This window comes from Rattus rattus, chromosome 1, assembly GCF_011064425.1.
Source record: "Rattus rattus isolate New Zealand chromosome 1, Rrattus_CSIRO_v1, whole genome shotgun sequence".
NCBI lineage: Eukaryota > Metazoa > Chordata > Mammalia > Rodentia > Muridae > Rattus > Rattus rattus.
Genome location: NC_046154.1, coordinates 107,633,653 through 107,648,437, shown reverse-complemented (window position 1 = coordinate 107,648,437; position 14,785 = coordinate 107,633,653).

Below are 14,785 nucleotides of genomic sequence, written 5' to 3'. Positions count from 1 at the left end.
TGAGGTTGTTTCCAAAATGAGTCTAGCTTGTATCAAGTTGATATAAAACTAGGTAGCACAGGGGCCTATCCAAGTAACATTCTTCTTAACCAGAAACCTGTCAAGCCTTCTTGCCCCCACTCAAGCCCACTCTTAGTGACCTGTGTTTACCAGTAACCCCTCCTACCACAGACCATACTATGCAGCAAGCTACGGTGACTTCAGCCTCCTCCCCACTTTTTTTTTTTTTTTTTTTTTTTTTTTTTTTTTGGAGCTGGGGACCGAACCAAGGGCCTTGCGTTTGCTAGGCAAGCGCTCTACCACTGAGCTAAATCCCCAACCCCTCTCCTCCCCACTTTCAACCTGGGAGCAAATGAAGGAGCCCTTCCTTCTGGGAATTTATACTTGAGTTTGCCATTGAGACCACTAGTCAAGAATGATGTACACCCGGGCTCTTGCACCACACTCAAATATAGGAAGCCCGCCACTGTGGGAAAAGAAAAGGCGATGGGACACCAAGAGAAAGCATTGATGACAATGTTGGAGCTTTTTATATCCAAAAGCACCTGGAAACAGAACCAAATGTCAAGTATCCTGTTGTTCTAAGCTACTTTCAGTGGGATGCCCTTAACTCGCTACGGTGAGCGTTTGAATGCAATCATCCTGTAGGAGAAACCCTAAAACCATGAAGAGTTGGAAAGATGCTTCTCCTCAAGGCCATCTGCCTCCACATGAAGCTCTAAAGGCTTTATTGATAGAGGGTAGAGAACCAATGCCTACTGGGCATCTACTGTGCCAGGGGCTGTGCTGGCATTGCCACATACAATCTAGTCTTCCCAATGATCTTGGATGGGGGGGGGTATGTTACCTAGTTTTCAGAGTTTTGGAAATTTGTGTAGTTCCTTGGCCCTGGTGCTCATGACCTTGTGTCTTCTCACGTCCACCAGCCCTATATGACTGCTATGAGTGTTTGGGGAGTAAGGCTTGGGGAAGCTCTGTTGACAGCTCTGAACACATTTCTGATTCCCATGCCCCTACGAAATGGCTGGCTTCCAAGATCTCGAGTGCACATGGGGTATCGTTTCACCGTCTGTTACAAGACTGTTTCCACAGCTGCAGGCGCTTGTTCAAGGCAGGAGCAAGGGCAGTGTCTGCCTCGGTGAGGGAGGCTCACAGCCCCAGGGACAATCAAGTGGGAATCAGAGTCACTAAGTAAACAAGGGTCTTTATGTTTCTTGAAGACCAAAGCGAAATGAGCTCCGCTTGCATGGAGTGGCTGTTCGCCAAGTTCATTCATGACAAAGTTACTCAGGCAAAACCCTCAAATTTCCCTCTATGTTCCAGGCGGCCTCATCTCTCTTTCCCAATTCCTAGAATTGCTTCCCAGATAAACCACTTGCCCTCTAATCATCAACGTTCAGGTTGATTTGCTGTGGCATCCAAATCAACAGTCTTAAGACTCATGTGCTCTGCCTCGAGGAGGAGAAGGTTGTTGCTGTGAGACCTATCAGGAAACAGTGAAGAGAGACCCTGGAGCAGAGGCCAGCTGCAAACTGGGAACCCTTCTAAGAAGTTCCCAACACAGAACTTCCTTAGAGAAAATACAGAGTGTGGATTAAACAAACCTGGAAGGAAACAGAACAATGTTGACTATTTTCCTCTTCCTTGTTGATGCTACCCAACAGTCTTGGCCAGCCCCTCAAGGGCTCTCAGATCCTGTCACTACATATAAGGACCATGCTCCTCTTAAAGTTAGATAGAAGACAATCAGATGTCATTCTCCACCAGAAGGAAGAATAACATGGTAGTTTATGGTATAGCCAGTGCAATTGTGATGGTTGGTCTTGGATGTCAGCTTGACTGGAGTAAGAGTTTGGTTCTGGGGAAATGTATCTCTGCGTGTCTGTGGAGCTATTTTCAGGGATGACTGATACATTGGCAAGTTATACAGGAAAGACCTGTCCTGCATGTTGATGGCACCATCCAAGGGACTGGAGGCTTAGAAGTTGGAAGAGGGCAACCTGCATGAGAATTGGGAGTGCGATCCTTTTCTGAGTTGGAGTGTATATATGCCTGCTGTTGTCGTCTGCTTCCACCACACTGTAGCATCTTTCCCCTATCAAGGCCCAATACCGGCAGTTCTCCAGAGAGCTTCTTGGCAGTCAGCACTGGATTCAGTTGAAGTATCTAGCATTCTATTATCTTCCAAAATGTTGTTAGGAATTATTGGATTACCCAGCCCTTATTAGGTAAGCCAATTCAATAACTCACTTTTTATAACACATATTTTATCAATTCTGTTCCTCTGCAGAACCCAGTTTTATACAATGGAGTTTCTAATTAGATAGGCGACTTTGTTTGCTAGTCACTTTTTGTAGTTGAAATAACTCCTCAATGAAGTCACTTTTTTCTTTTTTCTTTAAGATGTATTTATTTATTTTATGCACATGAATACACAGTATCTGTCATTCAGACACACCAGAAGAGGGCATCGGGTCTCATTACAGATGGTTGGGAGCCACCATGTGGTGGCTGGGAATTGAACTCAGGACCTCTGGAAGAGCAGTCAGTGCCCTTAACCACTGAGCCATCTCTCCAGCGAAACAACCCCTTATGATGGTTGATTTCATGTATCAGCTTGACCCAGTTAGGCGTTGCTCAGATAACTGGCTAAATATTAACTCTGGATGTGTCTATGAGGTTATTTCAGGAATGGGTGAGCACTCAATTCCGTCTCTGATCTAAATATGTAAGGGCATTATAATGGAGAGATAAAAAGAGTCCACAGAGAAATTTGCTCTTTCTTCTGGTGCTGGGATGCCCTACTTCCATTATCCTGTACATCAGAGCATTGAGCTCTTAGGCATATGTACTGTGGGATTTATACCCACTATATCTCCATCCTTACCAAGCACACCCATCAGCAGTCATTAGGCTGAAACACACCATGATCTTTCCTATATCTCTAGCTTGAAAATGGCAGATTAAATTATTGAGCCTCTGGAAACACGTTCCTCAATTTCTATAATTTCCACAATAAATCTTCTAAAGCTATCTAGAGATCATCTCTTACTGGTTCTTCTTCTGTGCAGAGCCATGACTAATTTGCCGCCCCAACTTGGTGGCTTAAAGTGCAAACTATGTGGCTTACACATCTTAATATCTTGATGGAAACGGGAACAGGGCTCTGCTCCAGCAGATCCTATGTGGAATTTAGCTTTTAATGGTCACCACAGAACAGCAAGAAAGAGGAATCACTCATTCTCTCCAACTGGTTCTTGACTCTCCCATGTAAAAATGACATGCATTCCTGATGCTATGTTGGCCAGAATCCTGTCCTGATGAGTTCTACTGTAAGGGGAAGTGCAATCCAATTTCCAGGTTGAGAAAAGAAGAAAAGCTTAGTGTCTTACTGTTCTACTGCTAGAAGGAGGCACCATGGACATGGCGATTCTTATGAAAGAGAGCATTTAATTGAGGCTTGCTGACAGTTTCAGGGGTGTAGCCCATTACTGTCATGGAGGGGAACACGGTGATAGGTAGGAACATTGTGCTGAAAGAGCTCCGAGAGTTCTAGATTTTGATCCACAGGCAGTAGGAAGAGAGAGTGACACTGGGTCTGGCTTGGACTTTTGAAACTTCAAAGCCCTTGTGAGTTACTTCTTCCTCCAAGGTCACACCTACTCCAACAAGGCTGGCCACACCTTCTCAAGTGGTGCCACATCCTAATGACTAGGCATTCAAATATGTGAGCGTATGAGGGTCATTCTTACTCAAGCTACCATAATGAGTGTTTGTGGGAGCGTCTAGCATGTCGGTGCAGCCATTTAACCTGTACTGCAGTGTTCTGTTTACCCTGGGTATATGCACTTACAGAGGCTGTTATGAAGGTTAAAGTAAAAAGACAAAAGCCCATAAAAACCTGGCACATGGCCATGATCAGTACCTGAACCATGTACAGGTTGTTAACTTGACTACGATTTTTTTTCATACCTGAAATACATTGCCAAGATTTACCCCACTTTCCCCCATAGTTGTGGGTTATTACAAATACTTCAGAAGTGTCTGTCCTTTAAGAAAAACAATGGTCCCTTTTCTCGGAGTCTCTCCCAAAGTTTTTTCATCCTAAAACTTGGAAATGGCACAATGCTTCCCACATTAAAGGGAGCTGAATGCATTGAAGAGTAAGAAAATACTTCGAAGGGGCGCTTTACAAATCTAAATTATGATTGCACTCCTTATATATAGCGAATATTGTTCTAGTACCCAGACTCGGTGTAAGTGCGTTAGAACATTATGGGCTTCAGTAGAAAGAACATAATGCTGTCATCATGCTCGGACAGCCGGGGCTGGGTATGTGGTATTATAATACTCTGGGCTCTGCTGGCTCACTGTGTTATTACAGTTTCAATGGAGCCATTATCTTGTTAACGGCACACACGGTGAAACCTGCAGGGGCTTCCTCTGACTTCCTGAGAGTGCCCACACTCCGGCTTTCCCCAGGGAATGCTGTGGCCTGAGGTACATGCCATCCTGCCTACTTCCGCCCTCCCCACACCTGCACTAGGCTGCTCAAGCATTTTCAGTGTGCGGTCAGAGATCGTCTGTCCTGGTGTTGGGGCCTCCGTCCCCTGCTTGCTCCCCAGGCGCTGACCCTTAGTCTTTAGTCGGTGTTCATTATTTTTGCAGAATCTGGGCCAGAGGCTCTTAGTGTTCAGCAAGTGACTCAGTGCATGTGGGCCCTGGGGCTGTTTACATCCTCAGGAACTGCTATTGCGAAACCCCAAAGTTTATTTTATGTAGTGAGGTTATTTTTGCCAGATGAATTAACTTGGTCAAGTTATTTTTGAAGTTTTTTTTTTTCTTAGCTTCCCTAGAGAAGGTCTAGACTCCTCTTTGTGTGTCTAGAGGGGGAAAAGAGCTGAGTCTGTTTGATGAAAGTTAGAGAAAAAGTCCTGCTGAAGTAGATCAAAGGTTCTCAGCAGTGAACGACAACAACAAAACCAAACTAAAGCAAGCCATGTGCACTAGTGCTGGGAGAAGACGCTCCGTAGCTCCGAGTAGAATGGCTTAACTGGTCCATCTCGAAGTGTGCAAATGCATCTCCAGCTGTTCCAACAGATGTGCGGGGAGGAAGCCCTTCCCCTGCATCCAGAAGGAACACCTAAGACTACCGACCAGCACCACCACAGTTAGCAGCAGGGAATCTTAGAGCCAACAGAAAGCTAAACTTTGTACCCTCGCCTGGGGCTAAAAAGGCCTGAAATGACACATCAAACTACCTTGCAAATACCTTTAACAACTGATTTTTACATAGAAACTTAGACAATTTTAATTTTTAATTTTTGTTTTTAATGTTTTTAAATGTGTGTGTGTCTGTGTGTGCGCGAGAGCGTCCGCGCACAAGCGCATGCCAGCACACGTGCTTGCACACAAGTGCCCGGCCTGAGGAAACAGAAGTGTCAGACTCACTTTGAGCTGACCTTACAGGCAGCTTACATTGTGAGCCCCAGATGTGGTGCTGGCTGATCTCCAGATCTCTGTGAGAGCAGCATGCATTCTTACTTGAGTCCTAATAACTTACACTTTTTTATATATGCGTATGTGTGTAGGGATGGGGGTGGGTATATTGTACAACTTGCCTGTTCTAGTTCTTTCCTCTGACCCCATCAAACCGGGGGTATAACTCAGGCTGTTAGGCTTAGTGGCAAAAGTTTTTACCCATGGAGCCATCCTGCTGGCCCTGCAGATAACACCTTGGCCAGATTAGCATGGGCCTTGTACAAGGATGATTGGCAGCTCTGTGGCTTGTTCTATATCAGAAGAAAAAAAAAAAGCGGCTCTCACCCCTGCCTCTTTGGCAACATCATACATATACATTGGTCCCCTTTGAACCTCACTTTCCTATACCCCTCAACATATTTCCTTCCCACCTTCGTGTCTTCTTTCTATTTATTTGTGATGAGACAAAAGCTCAGGTATTCTAGGTTGGTCTTGAACTCACAAAGTAGCAGAGGATGGCCTAGGACTTCTGGTTCCCCTGCCTCCACCTCCCCGTTTCTAGGATACAGATGTGTATCACTTTGTCTGTTTTTTCTTGTGTTGGGGATTCAATCTAGGACTTTTGTGTGCTAGGCAAACATTCTGCTGAGTTACATACCTAGCCCAAATAATTTAGCGTAGAGGAATGGTGGTCCACACATTTATTCTTATCTCTCAGGAGACAGAGAGATCTCTGTGAGTCTGAGCCAGCCTGGTTAACATAGCAGGTGCTATATCGGCTAGAACTACAGAATGAGGTCCTGTCTTGAGGAAAAAAATGATAATTGTGGAAAAGCCTGCTTCCTGGAAAAATACATATAAACGTGAGCTTTTGTTAAAGTTTAGTGATATCGTTATGATGCTATGACTATGGAGGTCCATAAATCCTCTTACCTGAGAACTTAGCACTCACTTACCTGCTCAGAACTTACTGGGGATTCAGTGATCTGTGAGACAAGGGCTCAGTCTTGTGCAGCTCACAGTCTAGCGCCACGGTGAGCTGTGAGGAGTCAAATGCTAAGCTAGAAATACACACAAGAAAATGAAAAAAGAGCCCTGGGTGCAGTACGACTAATCCGTAAGGTTTCAATCGGGTTATTATTATGCAACAGGCCATTGGGTATTAGAGCACATGAAGTTTTAAAGTCTAGGATGCCCCACATCCAATGTGAGCGAGGCCCTGGAAGATTCAGTTAAGGTCAATTCTGATGCACAAGAGATATGCATGTAGGTGAAGGGAGAGCTAGCCCAGGTAGCAGCAGTGACAGGGGCAGCAGCGACAGCAGCAGCATGTGAACAGGCTTAGTGACAGAGCAGAGTGAGTTGGAGGAAAGCTACAGAAAGTTATTAGGGTTCCACTGGCCCAGATCCCAAAGACACATGCTTTATGGATTGTGGACTTTATCAAGGTCAAAGTTTGTCACTGAGGAATTTTTTTTTTAAACCAAGTGGATGAAGAGATCAGTGTTTTCTATTAGAAAGAATATCCTAAGGCCTGAGGGATGGCTCAGTGTTTTGGCTTTCCTTCTAGGCTTAGCCCAACAGTTACCTGCTATAAAAGGGACAGTTTGGCCCCTCCTTGCTTTCCCTGTCCCCTTTCTCTCTCTGACTCTCTGACCCTTTTCTCCCTCTCTCCCTTCCCCCCTCCTCCCTCTCTCTCCAACTGTTCTTAACTGGCCTTTTCTTCCTCCTCTTCCTCTTCCTGTTCCTCCTCTTCCTGTTCCTCCTCTCTCTCTCTCTCTCTCTCTCTCTCTCTCTCTCTCTCTCTCTCTCTTCTCCTTCTCCCTTCTCCTTCTCCTTCTCCTTCTCCTTCTCCTTCTCCTTCTCCTTCTCCTTCTCCTTCTCCTTCTCCTTCTTCTTCTTCTTCTTCTTCTTCTTCTTCTTCTTCTTCTTCTTCTTCTTCTTCTTCTGCCTTCTCAATTTCCCTTCCCATGCCTCTAAATAAACTCTATTCTATACTAGACCCATCATTGTATCAGCATGGGTCTGCTGAGGTACCACCCACCACCCCATCACACCATACCACACGCTACAAAACATATCCTGGCTCTTTTAAAAAACACAGCATCATGGACAAAGTACTTGCCTTGAAAGACTGATGGTCTGATTTGAGCCTCAGAACCTATACTGGGGGGAAAAAAGCCAGATGCAACTGTTTACATCTGTAATGTCTATTTTTGCTCTACCATGCAGCCCACAGCCTAGCTTATAAAAGTGGCCCTCTGATCCCCACAGTGCACTGTGGCCCATACACATCTACATTCATCTCTCTCTTTCTCTGTCTGTCTGTCTGTCTGTCTGACTCTCTCTCTGTCTCTCTGCCTCTGTCTCTCTGTCTCTCTCTCTCTCTCTCTCTCTGTCTCTCTCTCTCTCTCTCTCTCACACACACACACACACACACACACATCTGAAAAAGAAGGAGAAGAACAACAAGAACAAGAAGAGCAAGAACAAGAGGAAGAACAACAAGAAGAAAGAAGTTGTTATTTTCGTCATTAAAAAAGTCACCCTGCCTTCTGTGGAAAAATAAGTGGATTATGGTTTGGATAAGGGAGATTAAGGTGAAATTAAGGATGACCAAAAGGAAGAAAATTGCCAAGTTACTCAGAATGAAAAATGACAGTGAGCCCAGTGCTGGCAGGAGAGATAACGTGTTGGGAGCATGAAAGTCCCACACTCACAGATAAGTCCTAGGAAAACAGTAATGTTAAACACCCAGAATTATCTCTTCAGTGGAAGAGAAACATGCCCTTTTTTTTCCCCTTGAAGGCTAGGAATGGAGTTGGCTAATAACCTAGGCGATCCTTGTGCTATCTGTATGACCAGGGGCTCTTAGGCCTTCCCCAAGAAGAACAGGAGCTATTTAATAATCTAGGTCACCTCTGTGCTTTCTGTGTGACCATGGGCTGCTCCAAGCTCCCTTAATCAGGGCCGTAGGTAGTTGATAACCTGAATGACCTCTGTGCTTGTCTGTATGACCGAGACCACACCAGATCCTCCCCTAGGCAGTTAAGATAACAAATGGAGTCAATCTATAGAACCCGTCTTTATGGAAGAGGTCACATGTACTTTAGATATAGTCATGTCTTAAGCGTTGTGCACATGGGCTTGAGTGAATTGTCACCGGGAAACTTTTTAAAATATGACTAAAATACACTGCCTCTAGATGTCAGCCTCTAGAAAAGTGAAGCAACTGAGTTGTGTTGAACCGGATTTCCTCCTTACCTCACATAGACGGTTACTCTTCTGGCACGAGTGTTTGTAGAAGCCCCACCATGGAGTAGCGCAGACGTATCAGGGGATCTCTGCATACTACCCGACATACTCTCTCCTTTCCAGTGAGTCTTACCTAAGGAAATGCTCTGCACTGTGTAGTGAGGCAGCAATGGGTCAGATTAGCAAGCTACTCTTGGTACTTAGGGTATATGCATCATGTAGAAATGGGAAAGACTTGCTAGGATTTAATTATCAGACATAGGAACTCTACATTAAAATGCTTAATGATCATAAGCAGACAAGGACAATGACTGCTTACAAACACAATTTTACAGAGCACTGACTCTTTGCACCGGTTCCCTTCAGGCATTCTACATGCATTAGACCACTTAGTTTTCAAGCAACCCTATGACGTAGGCTCTCGTCGTATCAGTACAGGATAGAATAGGCTATAGCACAGACTGTTTAAATACCTTGGATAAGGTCACTCCCTGAGGAAGTAGAGAAGCTTGAAAGTCTTATTTCAATGACCCCTACACTCAACAATTCTATTTGCCTGGCATGGCACACAGAAATATACCCCTTCATCTAACTCAGTATGAATGTTAAAAATGACTTTCCCCTATTTGTTCTGGCATTCTCAAGAAGCACAATACAAAGGCTTCTAATCCACTTTTTCTCTAGAAAAGTCTTAGGAGAGGTACAAGAAGAAAAAAAAAATGCTGTGTTTTTGCAGATTCAGGCTCCAAAGATTGGGAAAGGAGAAAAAAACAAGCAATGGTGTTTTAAAACAATGAATGTTGTTTTCCTTTAGCCATAAGGGAATTTTAAAACTTGACAAGCCCATTCAGCTTTCAAAGCATTCCACATTCCCCACCCACAAGCAAATGCCAGAAGGTGCCAGTTTGAGCCAACTCTGGGTTCAGAACAATTTTCTAAATACTGGATCAGATTTCTTCAAAGTCCACACACCATAGATGAATACTTCCATTGTCTTTAATTGGCCTGATGAAATGTGCTTAGCAATTTATCAACTAATTAATTAATCTTAAAAGCACATTTCAGCAAGAGATGAGACAGTCAGGTACAAATGCAACCCAGGAAATGATAGGGGATTACTACTTCAAAAAGATTAAAATCGCTGCTCAAGACCTTTGAAATTTTAGAGTTAGGTTTTGTATAGTCTCAAATTCAATGAAGGATTTTCTGGGGTGGGGGAAATCTGATTACATAAAGAAAGCAATTTCCTCAATTTGAAGGAGAGTTTTTTGTGTGGTTTTTTTGTTGTTGCTGTTTTTGAGAAGAAAAAGAAAATGCTGATTACAATTATTTCATTCACTCAAGTACTGTTCACTGGAAATGTACTCTGTGCCTAGCCCCATGCAAGGCACTAGAATATAGAAACCGCTATGTATAGATCTTGTTGTCTAGCATATGTGGGGAGATGTACAAGCAAAGAAATCATGTAATAAAAGATCGTATGGTAAAAGAAATATGTTCTAGGGACCTGGGGAGCAAGGCTGAAGGGGTGAACCCATACTGTGTTGCTAAGATTTTGGACTTAAGTCTTTTAAGTGCTGGAGAGAGTAGGCAATCACAGTATTAGAAGGATCATGATATTGTCAGTGAAGAATGGGCTAGAGGGTAGGGAAGCACCACAGGCAGAGTGAATTCCACTCTTTATAAAAATCATTCCAGAATATTCTGAGGTCTCCATTTCGGTTCTCTAATCCATTTCCCCTTGCTCTACGACATAAGAAATTTATAAATTACCTTTTAAAGATTTATTGTGTGTGTGTGTGTGTGTGTGTGTGTGTGTGTGTGTGTGTGTGTATACATGAACATGAACCCACAGAAGCCAAAAGAGAACACCAGATCCCCTGGCACTGGCTGTTGTGAACTGCTCTATGTGGGTGCCGATAGCCAGACTCCAGTCTTTTGCAGGAGGATCAGCAAGAGATCTTAACTCTGAGCTACTTCTGCAGCCCCATATGTCACCTTTTGAAAGTGCTATCTTGTTTCTAGGCTTTTGAAGTTTCTCCAATCTACAATTGCTTTATACTTGAATTTCTCTGTAGTCAGATGTGGGGGTTTGAGTAGACTCATGTGTTTGAATGCTTAGCCATAGGGAGTGGCACTATTAGGAGGTGTGGCCGTGTTGGAGTAGGTGTGGCTTTGTTGGAGAAGTTTGCCATTGTGGGGGCGGGCTTTGAGGTCTCATATGCTCAAGCTATGGCCAGTGTTGACACAGTCTCCTTCTGCTGCCTGTGGATCAAGATGTAGAACTTTCAGCTCCTTCACCAGCACCATGTCTACCTGGATGCTGTCATGCTTCCTGCCATGATGATAATGGACTGCACCTCTGAAACAGTAAGCCAGCCCCAATTAAATGTTGTTCTTTGTAAGAGTTGCTTTGGTCATGGTGTCTATCATAGTGTCTATAGATTGAATCCACTTACATGTATTGAGACTTGTTCTATGGCTTAGAATATGGTACTTGGGTACATGTATGTGGGTACATGTAGGTTAATATCAGTTATGTTTCTATTGTTGTGATAAAATACCACACCCAAGGCTAATTTTCAAACATAGTTGACTAGAACCAGATTTTTAATTCAAAATATCACTTAAATGATATTTAAGTGCTTCCCTCTGGAACGTCACAAGCTAGGCTCCACTGTATGCACTGCTCTCAGCATTGTCTTCTAAGTTCCCATAATAGGTCATTATGCTTAACACTCAATGGCTTTTCTAGTCCAAAGCTGCATGATATTTCCCCAAACAACATCCCATGAACCCGGTCCCCATTTTTGTTTTTGTTAGGTTTCTACTGCTATGATAAAACACTTTGACTAAGAGCACCTTGGGGAGAAAAGGATTTATTTGGCTTTCATATCCAGGGTCACACAAAGTCCCTCCAGGCCACAACCAAAACTAAAGCAACAATAAAGAATATTTCTTACTGGCTTCCTCCCCATGGCTTTCTCTGCCTGCTTTCTTAAACAGTGCAGCATCATCTGCCCAAGGGTGACACAGCCCACAGTGGGCCGGGCCCTCCCACATCAATCATTAATCATGAAAATGCCCCAGACTGGCCTACAGGCCATCGGATGGAAGCATATTCTCAATTGAGGTTCCCTTTCCCCGATAACTCTAGCTTGTGTCAAGCTGACAAAAATCCAACCAAGACAAGTTTGGAAGTTTTAGGAAGTGGGGTGTGGCTGGAGGAAGCAGGCCTGAGAGCATGTTGTTGAAGGTGTGTTTTGTCCTTGGCTCCTTCCCCTTTTTGCATCCTGGCTACCACGAGATAAACTGTAGAGGGCACAAGTGCTCATAGAGAAGCACTGGAGAAACCAGGAATGTTAGTCATGGACTAGTGTCTCCTCAGGGAAGGAAGCGTGTACCTGTTTCCCACCCAGAAGGCTGGGAGTGGATGTTGTTAAGAACCTGGTGACCTTTGCTCTCTGTAGGGCTGGGCTTCACTGAAATCATAATGTTTATACCAGACTCTCCCAAACTAGACCTTTGTCTCTATCTTTGTTTTTCAGTCAGTGGAACCCATCCTTAGGGGGATATCACATGTATTTTATAACCTACTGACCTCCATTAGAGACCACAGGATCCTGGGCTATACACCTATCTTCATGGTAGAGGCCTCATGTATGCTGCAAAATGTAGTCACATCTTGAGCTTTATTGTGTACTAGGATTGGGATAAATTTTTTCCAGAATTTTTTTTCCCAAAATCGCACTGTACTTGAGTATCTCTAAAAGGAACCGGCCTGGTGAACTCATGCTGAACTGAGGTCCCTTCTTGCTTCATGGAGTTCGTTCCTTTGCCAGCAGTAGGGCTTGCAGGGACTCCCTCAATAAACAGCTTTGCACCTCTGTACACTCCCAAGTGACCATGGACCCCATGGATCCAGTGTGTATTTCCTTCTGTAAAGTGACGTTCCTCAGGTTATTTTGGTACAGTGTAATTAAATGTAAATCAGTAGGGCTATTATGGAGACTAGTATACGAGGTTCCTTACAAAGCTAAACCGGGGCTGGGGAAAGGGATCTGGATAAAGTGCTTGCTATGCACGCAAAAGAACTGCAGCTCAGAATCTCGGCAACTACATTTAAAAAAGAAGCTGTCCATAATGGCACCCCCTAGTCCCAGTATGTGATGGCTGAAAACAGAGGACCCTTGGGACAAGCTCTTTAGACTCGCTGAACCTGCAAGCTCTAGCTCAGTAAAGAAAGTGGACAGTCACTGAGGACGACATCTGATGTCCAATGTCATACTCATACATTTATATCCCCCCACCACACACACGCACACACACGAACACACGCACACACACACAACAGATCTGCCAGATGATCAATGAATCCCATTTCTGGACACATAAACAAAGGAAGTGAAATTATGCCAAAAAGGTCACTGTCTGTCATATATACGGTGCCTCTGTTCTTAGAGGATAAGAAGTCCATATTATGCCAGGTATCAGTCTTGTGCCATTCAACAGATGAATAAGGAAAATATGATATACACAGACAAATGTGGTATTTGGCCAGAGTGAAATCCTGCTGTTTGCAATGAAATGGATGGAAACAGAACTGGAGAATATGATGTTAGTTGAGATGCCCCAGATACTCAGAACACAAGGCTCTGAGTGTTTCTGCTCACATGTTGATCTAGAGACGTACTTACTGAAGAGAAGCCGAAAACAGTGTGGAAGCTGGACAAAAGGAGACCAGAGTATGCTCCGTGTATAAAAACACTAAATGTATACAGGAAGTTAGGGCATGTTAATAAAAAATGAAAAGCTTACTTTGCAATAAAAAGTGGTTTGAAAAAGAACTTCAGAAGAGTTGGAGAACAAGACTTGAGTCTTCCAGTGCCCTTCAGTTCAACAGTGCTGAGTGCCTACCACAGGGAGGAACTGTGCTAAATGCTGTGTGCTGAGAGACGGCGGGACAGCCCGGGAGGAAATCGAATGGGAGCCGTTACTGGCTGAGAGTCAAGCTTTAGCTCTCACATCTAGCATGCCAGTTAGGTGGTGGCAGCCTCAGACACTCCTGTGGGAAGCACCATTTGTTCACTGAGGCCAGTGACGCTCTTTATTACGTTAAGCATCACTCAGCAGATTGGGAGGGAATCAGTTTGTGCAATCCCACAACAGTCAGTGCAATGCCACTATTTTTCTGTTTAGCTTGCAGTATTTCTGTGTGGTTGTTTCCTGGTTTGAGAACCGTGCACTTTTCCAGTGTTAGGAGTAGAAGCCAGAGCATGCTGTCCACTCCTGAGCTGCATTCTGAGCCGTCGTCTCTGAACGTCTTCATGCCGCAGCAGATCTCTCAGCTACTATGAAGAGAATTCTCTTGAAGTAAAAGTGTCAATCTCCTTTCTTGTTTTCCAAATTAAAGCACCTAAAAGTGCTTTGTTCAGTCTTTGGATTTTACATTGGACACCTGCATCAATGACTTGGAAAGAATAAATCAGTTTAGATTACATTAATATCATTGTAAAGGAACGTAAAAATGTGTGTGCATGTTATGTTAGTGTTTTAGTGTACACATGCCATGGTACACTAAAGGTCAGAGGATAAGCTGTAGGAGTTTCCTCCTTTCACCCTGTGGGGCTGTGATTTAACTCAGGTTGCCACGTTCAGCAACAGACACCTTTACCAACTGAACTGTCTCTCTGGCCTCAGCAGGAAATTTTCCAAAAGAGAATTTAAGAATTATTTTGTATGTGAAATATGAAGGGGGAAAGTCAAGATGCAATACTGGAAGTTAAGACGAAAGCTTTACTTTTATGTTTTGAAAGACAAGATCATGTAGCCTCATGTAGCTCAGCTGGTCTTGAACTCTGTATTTGAGGCTAGCCTGAAGCGTCTTCTCCTGCCCCTATCTCCCAAGTCCTGGAATTACAAGGATGCACTAACACACTTGGAGCTTTGACTACTCTTTTTAGATATAAGATTCTAGCACTTTTCATAAACTTTAAATATCTTCTTTGAAGAAAGATGAAAAACAATGGGTTGGATCCAACATGATTGT